Below are 11,624 nucleotides of genomic sequence, written 5' to 3'. Positions count from 1 at the left end.
AACGGGGGAGCTGAGCTCAGATGCAACGCATGGCTCCCAGAGATATCAACCTGGGAGTGTCACAGGACAGTTAAAAAAACTGCAACCCACGGAACAATCCTGACTCAACACGACTTTTAGTAAATACAGTTTTCTTGGCACACAGCCATGCCCATTTATTTAGCTACCTAGTGGCTTTTGCAGGATAGACTTCAGCAGTTGCAATAGAAACCACATGGCCCCTAAAACTGGAGTGTTTGCTTTCTGGCCTCTGCAGGAGAAGCTTGCTGACCCTGCCTTAACCTGCAGCTCTGTGATCTTAGGTGGCTCATGGCCTAGATTTCCCCAGGGCACAGCTTGTGCAGTCGAAGTGTGTGTAGATTTTCCCCAGGGCTCAGCTTGTGCAAAGTGTGTTTTGTGTTTTGCTAAGGTGATTGTATGGGCTGTTCTGTAGTCACAGAGGACCCTAGTCCTCCTTTCCCATGAAGTCCTTGCGAGAGATGCAGAACCAGTGAGTTTTTATTGCAGCTGAGTTTTGTGAAGAGTAAAAGAACTGGAGTTTGCACTCAACAGAATCACTAGGAGAGCAGGAGAAGTAGACCTCAGGCCAAGCTTCCATGACAGATTTTAGAACCATCTCACAAAACCCCACTGCTTTGCTGTGACCTGGGCTTGCAAGCAGATGCCCTGTGGTCAATGCAAGTCTTCAGATAGATCTGAGCCCTAGAACCCAGTCCTGTTTCCCTGCTAGCAGCAAGTGTGGCTTCCATGGTGGAAAGGCTATAGAGAGCTGCTAAAATGGGGAGGTGTCATGACATTTCGGGCTATCACAAATGACAGACACCCACTATGGCCTACATTTTGTAATCTGGAAAGCCTGAAATAGTTTCATGAAGGAAAATACCCATATCCTTTCACTCAGATTCCCCAATTAACACTTTGCCACACCTGTAATTGTCTTCTCTTGCCTCCCTGTCTGCAGGTAGACACCGACATTTTCCCCAACAAAGTAAGCTACAGACAGGATCCATCTTCACCCCAGATAACTTCAGTATGTGCTTCCTAAGAACACTACCACAGTACTGTCATCAAATAAAGTGAATGCTGAGGCAGGCATTGTGGTGCACTGGGTTAAGCTGCCACTTGGGATTCTAACAACCCGTATCCAGGCCAGTTCAAATCCCAGCTACACCACTTCTAATCCAGCTCCCTGCTAATGCACCTAGGAAAGCTGCAACAGAAGACTGGCCCAAGTCCTTCAGCCCCTGCATCCACGTGGGAAACAGAGGTGGAGTCCCAGGCTCCTGGCTTTGGCTTGGCCCAACCCTGGCTGTTGGAGCCATTGGCGAGTGAGCCAATGCATGGAAGATCCTCTGCCTTTCAAATTAATCACGCATTTTTAAAAAAGAGGGAGGGGCCCACGCTGTGGTATAGCAACTAAAAGTCTCCACCTGAAATGCTGGCATCCCATGTGGACACTGGCTTGAGTGCCAGCTGCTCTACTTCACCCAGCTTCCTGCTAATGTGCCTGTGAAAGCAGCAGTTGGGGCCCAAGTGCTTGGACCCCAGCCACCCACCTGGGAGACCAGGTGAAACTTCTGGGTCCTGGCTTCAGATCAGCCCACCTCCAGCCTTTGCCACCATTTGAGGATGAACCAGCAGACAGAAGAGCTCTTTCTGTCTCTCCCTCTCTCCATAATTCTTTCAAATACATAAATAAATCTTTAAAGATTTTTTAAAAGGTGTTGACATACTATAACTTATAAGCCTTAATGCTTTGCCAATTGTTTATATCAATTAGAAATTCTCTTCTTCTTCCAGGATCCAGCCTGAGGTCATACATATATAGTTGTCACAACCTTCCCTCCACACTAGTTCCTGTCTTAACCTTTCATGATATTTGAATTTTTGAAGAGCGCATGTCAATTTCTTTGTAGAAAGTCCTTCACCTTGAATTTCTCGTGTTTCTTGGTGGTTTTGGCAGGAATTGTGGAAAAGATGTGTTCTCGGTGTGTTGTAACAGGAGGTCCATAACTGTCACTTTTGTTGTTGATCTGTTGCTCAGCTGAAATGGTTACTGCTATACCTCTCCACTATAAAATTATTCCCCCTTCTTATTAAGTATTTTTTAAGAGATACTCAAGTTATGTAGACGATCCTGTTTTGTACCAATTTTTATTCCCGTTTAGATCCACAGATAATTCTTCTAATATTAATACAGGAGTTTTACTTTCTCTATTTACTTAATGCTTGGTAATATTCACTGCATGCATCATTTTTTCATGAACTTTTCAAAGACCTCTCAAATGTATGACTTTCAAAACTTTTCATGAAAATAAACCTATCTTCTTTTTTAAAAAATCTGAGTTAGGAAAAGAGAAAGAGAGCGAGCCGGCGCTGTGGCGTAGCGGGTAGAGCCGCTGCCTGCAGTGCCGGTATCCAATGTGGGCACCACTTCGAGTCCCAGCTGCTCTACTTCAGATCCAGCTCTCTGCTATGGCCTGGGAAAACAGCAGAAGATGGCCCAAGACCTTGGGCCCCTGTGCCCATGTGGGAGACCTGAAAGAAGCTCCTGGTTCCTAGCATTGGATCAGCACAGCTCCAGCCGATGCAGCCAGTTGGGGAGTGAACCAGCAGATGGAAGACCTTGCTGTCTCTCTCTGCCTCTCCTTCTCGTTGTAACTCTTTCAAATAAATAAATAAATCTTAAAAGAGAGAGAGAGAGAGAATGCTTCCATCCACTGGTTCACTCCCGAAATGGCCACAATGGCCAGGGCTGGGCCAGTCCAAAGCCTGAAGCCAGGAGCTTTCTCCGGGTCTCCCACATGGGTGACAGGGGCCTAAGCACTTGGGCCATCCTCCACTGCTTTCCCAGGCACATTAACAGGGAGCTGGATCAGAAGCAGAGGTACCCACGTGGAATGCCAGTGTCACAGGTGGCAGCTTCACCACAACACTGACCCCTAAACCTATCTTCTAATTCCATTGTCCACAAATCTCTTGAAGTACCTCCATATCACATAGACACTTTGATTCCTGTTTATTTATCCCCCTCTCGTTGACAGTTCCAAATACCATATGTGACCCAAGGGTGCATTCTGGCTGCTACAGTGGCAACCAGTATCCCAGCTCACCCCACACATGTGCTGGGGCCCAGTGAGGGAGACACTAAGGTTGCAGTGCCATATACCATACAGAAGCCATTGGGGGGCCAGCGCTGTGACATAGCGGGTAAAGCCACCACCTGCAGTGCTGGCATCCCATATGGGCGCTGGTTCCAGTCCTGGCTGCTCCACTTCTGATCCAGCTCCCTGCTGTGGCCTGGGAAAGCAGTGGAAGATGGCCCAAGTGCTGGGGGCCCTGCTCCCACGTGGGAGACCTGGAAGCTCCTGGCTCCTGGCTTCAGATCAGTGCAGATCCAGCTGCTGTGGCCAACTGGGAAGTGAACCAGTGGATGGAAGACCTCTCTCTATTTCTCTCTCTCTCTCTCTCTCTGCCTGTCCAACTCTCTCTGTGTAACTCTTTCAAATAAATAAATAAATCTTTAAAAATAAATAAATAAAACAAAAAATAAGAAGCCATTGGGGGTGATGGCCCTGATTGCAAGTGTGGCTTCCTCTATGTTGCTTAATTTAAAAAATTTTTCTAGAAAATACCAATTTGAAAAAATTGGATAAAACGTTTCCACATGTAATTCCAGACTTCACACATTCCCTCAGGTTACCACTTCCAGAGCTGAGACTTGCTGTTTACTGAACTATGGCCTGCGGTGCAGCATCCCATACGGGCCCTGGTTTGAATCCCAGCTGCTCTACTTCCAATGGCCTGGGAAAAGCAGTGGAAGATGGCCCAAGTGTTTGGGCCCCTGCACCCACATGCGAGACCCTGATGAAGCTCCTGGCTCCTGGCTCCTGACCTCAGCCTGGCCAAGTGCTGGCTGTTGCAGCCATCTGGGGAGTGAACTAGAGGATGGATGATCTCTCTCTCTTCTCTCTCTATAACTGAAAGAGTTACAGAGAGAAGTCTTCCATCCACTGGTTCACTCCCTAAATGACCACAATGGCCAGCGCTGAGCTGATCCGAAACACTAGCCCCTAAATAAGTCTTGTCAAAAACAAATAAAACAAGAGGGGAAATGGGCAAGAGATTAACGCAGTTCAAATAAAATAACTGTAGATAATCCTAGTCTTAGTCCTTGTTTTCTGCTGCTGTAACAAATACACAAGGAAAGAGGTTAATTTTGGCTCCGTTCTGGAGGTCCAAGAGCTCCTGCACAGCACCTGCTGCGCTCCTGGTGAGGGTCTTGGGACAGAAAGTGGAGGGAGAACAGACTGATGGGGGTAGGGAGGGAGTAGGCTCACCGAATACCAAACAACCACTCTCACAGGAAAAAACCTCACCCCTTCATGGGGTGGCACCACCACGACCTAAGCACCTCTTCAAGATCCCACCAACTATCAAAACTAGGCCCCAGTATGATTTAGGGTGGTAAGAACCATACCCAAACTACAGCAGTCCTTAGGAAAATTTGCTTAACTCACAAGAAAAATGATTAAACCACACTGAAGTATTTCTTCCCAGATTATTAAAAAAAATTCAAATATTGTGCGACACACTTAACTTGTAAGGCTGTGGAAAATCAACACCAGGAGGAATACAAGATGCACAACCCTGTGGAAGGGAAGTGGCAATATTTACCAATAATGCATTTACAACTGTCCATTGGTCACGCAATTTGTAGGAATCTTTCCTAGAATTAAAGTGGCAAAAATATGAAAAAGGTAGGATACAACAACTTATTACAAAACTAATTTTAATAGTGAAAGACTGGAAACAACCCAGACACCCAATAATAATGGGGTAGTTGGGCAGCAGGCATTTAGCCCAGCTGTGAAGCTGCTGTGTCCTACTTCAGAGTACCTGGGTTCAGTTCCCAGCGCCAGACTCCAGCTTCCTGTCAATGCACACTCTGCAAGGCAGGGAGAATGGTTCAAGTACTTGGGTTCCTGCCATTTGCATGGGAGATCCATATTGCATTCTCAACTCCTGGTTTTTAATCCAGCCCAGCATCAGCACTGTGGGCATTTGGAGAATGATCCAGCAGGTAGGAGCTTACTGTCTGTCTGCTTCTGTGTGTTTGTCTTTTCCTCTCAAATATTTTAAAAACAGTGTGCTATTTGAAAACACCAAGGCACAGTCTCAGAATGGACAGATATCTCCACACACTGCTGAAAGCTCCAGGATATTAAGTGAAAACAATCGAATGCAGATACATAATGCTATACTCACTGATGTTCAGATCATAGCATTTTTAAAAGGTTTACCGGGTTGAACATTTAGCCTACTGGCTGACACCAATTGGGATTCCCACATCTCAGGGCCAATGTTGTGGCTTAGTGGGCTAAGCCACAGCCTGCAAAACACCAGGATCCCATATGAGCTCCAGTTTCAGTTTCAGCTGCTCCACTTACAATCCAGCTCCCTGCTAATGCACTTGGGAAAGCAGTGTAAGATGGCCCCTTCCACCCACATGGGAGAGCCAGATGGAGTTCTGGGTTCCTGGTTTTAGCCTGGCCCAATATATCTATCTCTCTTTTTCAAATAAATAGATAAATCTTTTTTTTTTTTTTTTAAGATTTATTTATTTGGCCGGTGCCGTGACTCAATAGGCTAATCCTCCACCTTGCGGCGCTGGCACACCGGGTTCTAGTCCTGGTTGGGGTGCTGGATTCTGTCCCAGTTGCCCCTCTTCCAGGCCAGCCCTCTGCTATGGCCCGGGAATGCAGTGGAGGATGGCCCAAGTGCTTGGGCCCTGCACCCCATGGGAGACCAGGAGAAGCACCTGGCTCCTGGCTTCAGATCAGCGCCATGCGGCGGCCATTGGAGGGTGAACCAATGGCAAAAAGGAAGACCTTTCTCTCTGTCTGTCTCTCTCTCTCACTGTCCACTCTGTAAAAAAAAAAAAAAAAAAAAAAGATTTATTTATTTATTTGAAAGAGTTACACAGAGAGAGGAGAGGTAGAGAGAGAGAGAGAAGTCTTCCATCTGCTGGTTCACTCCACAATTGGCCACAATGGCCAGAGCTGCGCCATTCAGGAGCCAGGAGCTCCTTCCAGGTCTCCCATGCAGGTACAGGGGCCCAAGCACTTGGGCCATCTTTTACTGCTTTCCCAGGCCATAGCAGGGAGCTGGATTGGAAGTGGAGCAGCCAGTTCTCAAACCGGCGCCCATATGGGATGCCAGCACTTCAAGCCAAGGCGTTAACCCACTGTGCCACAGCGCCAGCCCCATAAGTAGATAAATCTTAAAAAAAAAAAAAAAATCCCACATCTTACATCAGAGTACCTGGATTTGTTATCCACCTCCAGGTCCTGACTCCAACTTCTTTTTGTCAGTCACTAGGAGGCAGCAAGTGATGGCTCAAGTAATTGGATTCCTGCTACTCATACTGGGAGATCTGGATTAACAGATATTTGAAAACTATTGCAAGCATTTCGAACTGATGGAGGGGAGGGAGAGCGAGCTCACGATCTCTCACTCTCTCTCTCCCCAGAAGATATCTTTGTCTCTCTTCCTCTCCCTGTAACTCTGCCTTTCAAATAAAAAATAACTAAATCTTTTCAAACAAACAAACAAAAATGGCCAGTGGTAAACAGAGGCAGCCTGGGGCCGGTGCTATGGTGCAGCGGGTTAACGCCCTGGCCTGAAGCACTGGCATCCCATTTGGGCGCCAGTTCTAGTCCCGGCTGCTCCTCTTCCAATCCAGCTCTCTGCTATGGCCTGGATGGCCCAAAGTCTTGGGCCCCTGCACCCACGTGGGAGGCCCAGAAGAGGCTCCTGGCTCCGGATTGGCGCAGCTCCAGCCATTGCAGCCAGCTGGGGAGTGAACCAGTGGATGGAAGACCTCTCTCTCTCTCTGCTTCTCTTCTCTCTGTGTAACTCTCTTTTGAATAAATAAATAAAATCTTTGAAAAAATAAATAAATAAAGGGCCAACCTAGGGGCCTAGTAGCATTGTGGGGCCTTGGACAGCCAACTTCTGGACTTCTTATTCCTGGAAAACAAATAAAATGCCTGTTAGGTTAAGTCATTGTGGCCAAGTTTCTACTGCATATGGTCAATGCCAATCCTGGAACTGTAACATGTTAAACTGGTTTGGCCAGCGCCATGGCTCACTAGGCTCATCCTCCGCCTGTGGCGCCAGCACCCCGGGTTCTAGTTCCATTTGGGGCGCTGGATTCTGTTCTGGTTGCTCCTCTTTCAGTCCAGCTCTCTGCTGTGGCCCGGGAGTGCAGTGGAGGATGACCCGGGTCCTTGGGCCCTGCACCTGCATGGGAGACCAGGAGGAAGCACCTGGCTCCTGGCTTCGGATCAGCGCAGTGCACCAGCCACAATGCACCAGCCATAGTGGTCACTTGGGGGATGAACCAATGGAAAAAGGAAGACCTTTCTCTCTGTCTCTCTTCGTCTGTCAAAAAAAAAAAAAAAAAAAAAAAGGTTTAAAAAAATCAATGTGAATTTTTTTTTTTTTTTAAGATTTATTCATTTGAAAGAGAAAGAAAGAGAGAATCTTCCACCCGCTGGTTCAGTCTCCAAATGGCCACAAGGACTGGGGCTTGGCCAGGCCAAAGCCGGGAGCCAGGAACACCATTGGGGTTCTCCCACATAGGTGACAGGGACCCAAGTACTTGGGCTATTCTCTGCTGCCTTCCCAGGCACATTAGCAGGGAGCTGGATTGGAAGCAGAGCAGTAGGGACTCAAACTGTGCCAATCTGGGATACTGGTGTTGTAGATGATGGCTTTACCTGCTGTACCCCAACACAGGCTGTGTGAACACCTTTAAATGACAGTTTCCAGCATGGTACTTTTTTTTTTTTTTTTTTTTTTGACAGGCAGAGTGGACAGTGAGAGAGAGAGACAGAGAGAAAGGTCTTCCTTTTGCCGTTGGTTCACCCTCCAATGGCCGCCACGGCTGGCGCGCTGCGGCCGGCGCACCGCACTGATCCGAAGGCAGGAGCCAGGTACTTCTCCTGGTCTCCCATGGGGTGCAGGGCCCAAGCACTTGGGCCATCCTCCACTGCCTTCCTGGGCCACAGCAGAGAGCTGGCCTAGAAGAGGGGCAACCGGGAAAGAAACCGGCGCCCCGACGGGGACTAGAACCCGGTGTGCCAGCGCCGCTAGGTGGAGGATTAGCCTATTGAGCCGCGGCGCCGGCCTCCAGCATGGTACTTTAACGATACACCAGAAACCTTAGGTGCACTCTTAGAGCTAGACTTTGGCCTCTGATGATCTTTTCCACAAATAACAATCAGAGCTCCTGAGGGGGCTGAATTCATATCTGCAGTCCAGAAAAGTAGGAATCCCTTGAACATCCTGTGGTCAAAAAGCAGAGTAGGGGGCAGGAATTTGGCCTAGCATTTTTTTTTTTTAACAATACAGAGAGGTCTTCTATCCACTGGTTCACTCCCACAAATGACCACAATGGCTGCAGCTAGGCCAAGCCAAACCAGGAGCTTCTTCTGGATCACCCACATGGGTGCAAGGGCCCAACGACTTGGGCCATCTTCTGCTGCTTTCCTAGAAGCATCAGCAGGGAGCTGGATCAGAAGTGGAGCAGCTGGGACTCAAACCAGTGCCCATATGGGATGCCGCCTGGTGATCTAACCTGCTACGCCACAGTGACAACCCCTTGGCCTATCATGTAAGCCACCACTACGTACTCCCACATCACGTATCAAAGTCCCATCTCCACTTCCAATTTCACCTTCTGCTGATGCATTCCCTGGATACAGTGAGTGATGGTGCAAGTCCTTAGATCCCTGCCATCCATGTGAGAGACCTGTACTGAGTTCCAGGCTCCTGGCTTTGGCCTGGCCCAGCCCTGGCTACTTTGGGGATCTGGAGATCAATCAGCAGACTGAAGTGCTCTTCTTCCACCTTTGTCTGCCTTTCAAAAATAATAAGTAGGGGCCGGGGCTGTGGCACCAGAATCCCATAAGGGCACCAGTTCATGTCTCAGCTGCTCCTCTTCCGATCCTGCTCTCTGCTGTGGCCTGGGAAAGCAGTAGAAGATGGCTCGAGTGCTTGAGCCCCTGCACCTAGGTGGGAGACCTGGAAGAAGCTCCTGGCTCCTGGCTTTGGAATGGCTCAGCTCTGGCCATTGCAGCAATCTGGGGAGCAAACCAGTGATAGAAGACATCTCTCTCTGCCTCTCAAATAAATCTTTAATAATAATAATAATAATAAAATATATAAAAGTTCAGTTAGGGGCCAGTGCTGTGGTACAGTGAGCTAAGCATCCACCTGTGGTGCCAGCATCCCATAAGGGCGCTGGTTCATGCCCTGGCTGCTCCTCTTCCAATCCAGCTCTCTGCCCATGGCCTGGGAAAGCAGTAGAAGATGGACCAAGTCTTTGGGCCCCTGCATCAGCATGGGAGACCCGGAAGAAGCTCCTGGCTCCTGCCTTTGGATTGGCTCAGCTCCAGCCATTGTGGCCATCTAGGGAGTGAATCAGCAGATGGAAGACCTTTCTCTCTGTCTCTCCCTCTCTGTAACTCTACCTCAAATAAATAAATAAATATTTTTTTAAAAAAGTTCATCGTTAAAAAGAAAAAAAGAGTAGATTTGAGTACAAAGTAACAAAGCTCAGGGGTTCCCTCTGACTTGTTATGCCAATTTGGGCATCTGAAATCATAATCATAATTATATTTAACTGTATTAAGCAGAGTTGATGACAGGCCTTAATTCATTATGTAATCAAAAGTGTGAACAACAAAGGAAGTAAATGTAGGTGTAATAGGAAAAGGAACCAAATTTTTAATTCTCCATTCACTTTACAATGTAGGAATGTGTGTGTGGTTTACAAGCACACTGCATTAGGATCCAATCAGAGAAGCTGAGAAAAGACAGAAATCACACTGGACCACACAAATTGCAGGATATAGTTAATAATTCCTGTAAGGCTGCTGTTTTTACCTTGATGCTGGAACAGGGAAGGTATTTGGGAAAGAAAAGGGGTGTAAAGTGGAGAAAATGTGGAACTGCTGGGGCTGAAAACCCTTAGGGAAAAAGCTAGAGCCAAAGGGCGATGGGGCAGGTGCAGACTGTGGCTGCCACATGCCACCCAAGTGAGCCAATGTGCCCTCACCAACTCTGGACGCCCTCTGGAATTCCCGCATTTATTCTGTGTATTGCTTGCTGTCCCCGTTCACACTCAAGGTATGGGAGGACACAGATGTGTTAGCAGTGTTGTTTTTGTTCACTGACGTACCCCAGTGCTTAGCACACAGAGGCACTCGACAAATAAACACTGTGTTGGTTGAAATGAAAAGAGAAGAGGTGGCAGAGTTTTGTACAAACAAGATGTGCTAGGATGTTAGCTGCTGAATCTGAGCAAAAGGCATACAGGTAAGCATTGCATTATTCTTTCGACCTTTATGAATATAGAAACACTGGCAAAATGTAAAGTTGAGGAGGAGGAGAAGGAAAACAGGATGCACTGATCTGAGTTAGGACCAAGGTTTCTGGAGCAGAGTCCCATCAACCGGCCAAACCACCCAGGGCAGTCCAGGAAGGGGGCGTGGCTACGACGACCCTGGTGTGAGCCCCACCGCCCCCTGGTGGAGGGGAGCCGAGGTCACTGCCCCACCCTGCTGTTGAGCTAAGGCTCCTGGACGCTCCAGGGCTTGGCGCCTACCTGCCACATCCTTCCCGCCCCGTGACCCGGGTCTCCGCATCAGACAGGCTCGCCCACACCCGCACAATTTCCCGGTTGCCCCTAGCCCGGTCCAGGTGAGAAGGTCTTCCTGAAAGCCTCTGAGCCGCAGACCGTGGTCTGTCCTGGGGTGAGGGGCGCATCTCAGCAGGCAGGGCCCCTCCCTCACACCTACTGCGAGCCAGCCCAGCCCTGCGCTCAGTCCCTTCTTGCTTAGTGTGCCTGCGCCCTTCCCTGGCCCACACCTCCCCAGGCGCGCGGGTTTAAACACACCGAACAGCTCCTACAGACTGACGACCGCCCACCGGGACCAGACCAGGGCCCAACGCCGGTCCCTGACGTCGGGGAGGCAGGACAGTGGGTGCTCACTGCAAACGGCAAAGCGAGGCGCCGGGCTCCCCAAGCTGGTGCTGAGAGGCGCATGGTCAGCTCCTGTCCAGCTTTCTGGGCCTGGGGTCCCTCACGGGAAGACGGACGTCAGGATGCCTTCTGCAGCGAGATGAAGGACCTCGTGAGTCTGGTGCGCAGCCAGGTTAACAGCTGGAGCTGCGGAGACTTTAAGCCGAGGGAGGCAGCCAGACACCGGCCGAGCGCGCCTGACCCGCACAGAACCGGCGTCGGAGGCACTGCCCGCGGCTCGGACTCACCAGGGCACAGCCGTGAGCAGAGCCGGGGCCTCTGACGTCACTACGCTCACCCTGACAGGCCGCAGACGAAACGATGACGGGGGAGAGAGCCGAGGGCGACACGTCAGCCAAAGCGGCGGCAGGCAGCGGGAGAGACGCAGGAAGCTCGCTCCTGGCGGTGGGGACCGCGAGAGTTAAGGGCTCTGCGCCGGGAGCGGGCTGAGGGGCGGCGGCAGGGGGCCAAGGGCGGGCTCCATCCGCTCGGCGACCGCAGAGGCCCGGCAGCCCAGCTCGCCAGCGCCAGA

At 49.7% G+C, this 11,624-nt stretch overlaps 1 long non-coding RNA gene and 1 other non-coding gene across 5 annotated transcripts in view; one reads left to right on the top strand and one right to left on the bottom strand.

The window, feature by feature from the left end:
* The window catches only part of LOC100356769 (uncharacterized), a 35,141-nt gene extending 25,569 nt beyond the window's left edge, over positions 1–9,572 (top strand). The window contains exon 3 of one of the 2 annotated variants that reach the window (XR_016236656.1): positions 9,346–9,572. This is a non-coding gene — a transcript (uncharacterized LOC100356769). Of the gene's footprint in view, positions 1–961; positions 1,721–9,345 lie in introns of those variants that run through there. The other variant, XR_016236651.1, reaches the window with a different exon arrangement.
* The window catches only part of LOC103346184 (uncharacterized), a 31,309-nt gene extending 19,829 nt beyond the window's left edge, over positions 1–11,480 (bottom strand). Inside the window, exons 1-4 of one of the 3 annotated variants that reach the window (XR_016236649.1) lie at positions 11,341–11,480; positions 10,967–11,182; positions 6,976–7,032; positions 4,993–5,928 (exon numbers count right to left, since the gene is read on the bottom strand). This is a non-coding gene — a long non-coding RNA (uncharacterized LOC103346184). Of the gene's footprint in view, positions 1–4,992; positions 5,929–6,975; positions 7,033–9,772; positions 11,183–11,340 lie in introns of those variants that run through there. The other 2 variants (XR_016236650.1, XR_515701.5) reach the window with 2 other exon arrangements.
* Between the last annotated feature and the right edge of the window lie 144 nt (positions 11,481–11,624).

The sequence above is a fragment of the Oryctolagus cuniculus genome, chromosome 6 (genome assembly GCF_051225735.1).
Source record: "Oryctolagus cuniculus isolate XC-2025 breed Fujian yellow rabbit chromosome 6, ASM5122573v1, whole genome shotgun sequence".
Classification (NCBI taxonomy): Eukaryota; Metazoa; Chordata; class Mammalia; order Lagomorpha; family Leporidae; genus Oryctolagus; species Oryctolagus cuniculus.
Note: the sequence above shows the minus strand (reverse complement) of the source record. Positions and strands in the feature narration are given on the sequence as shown.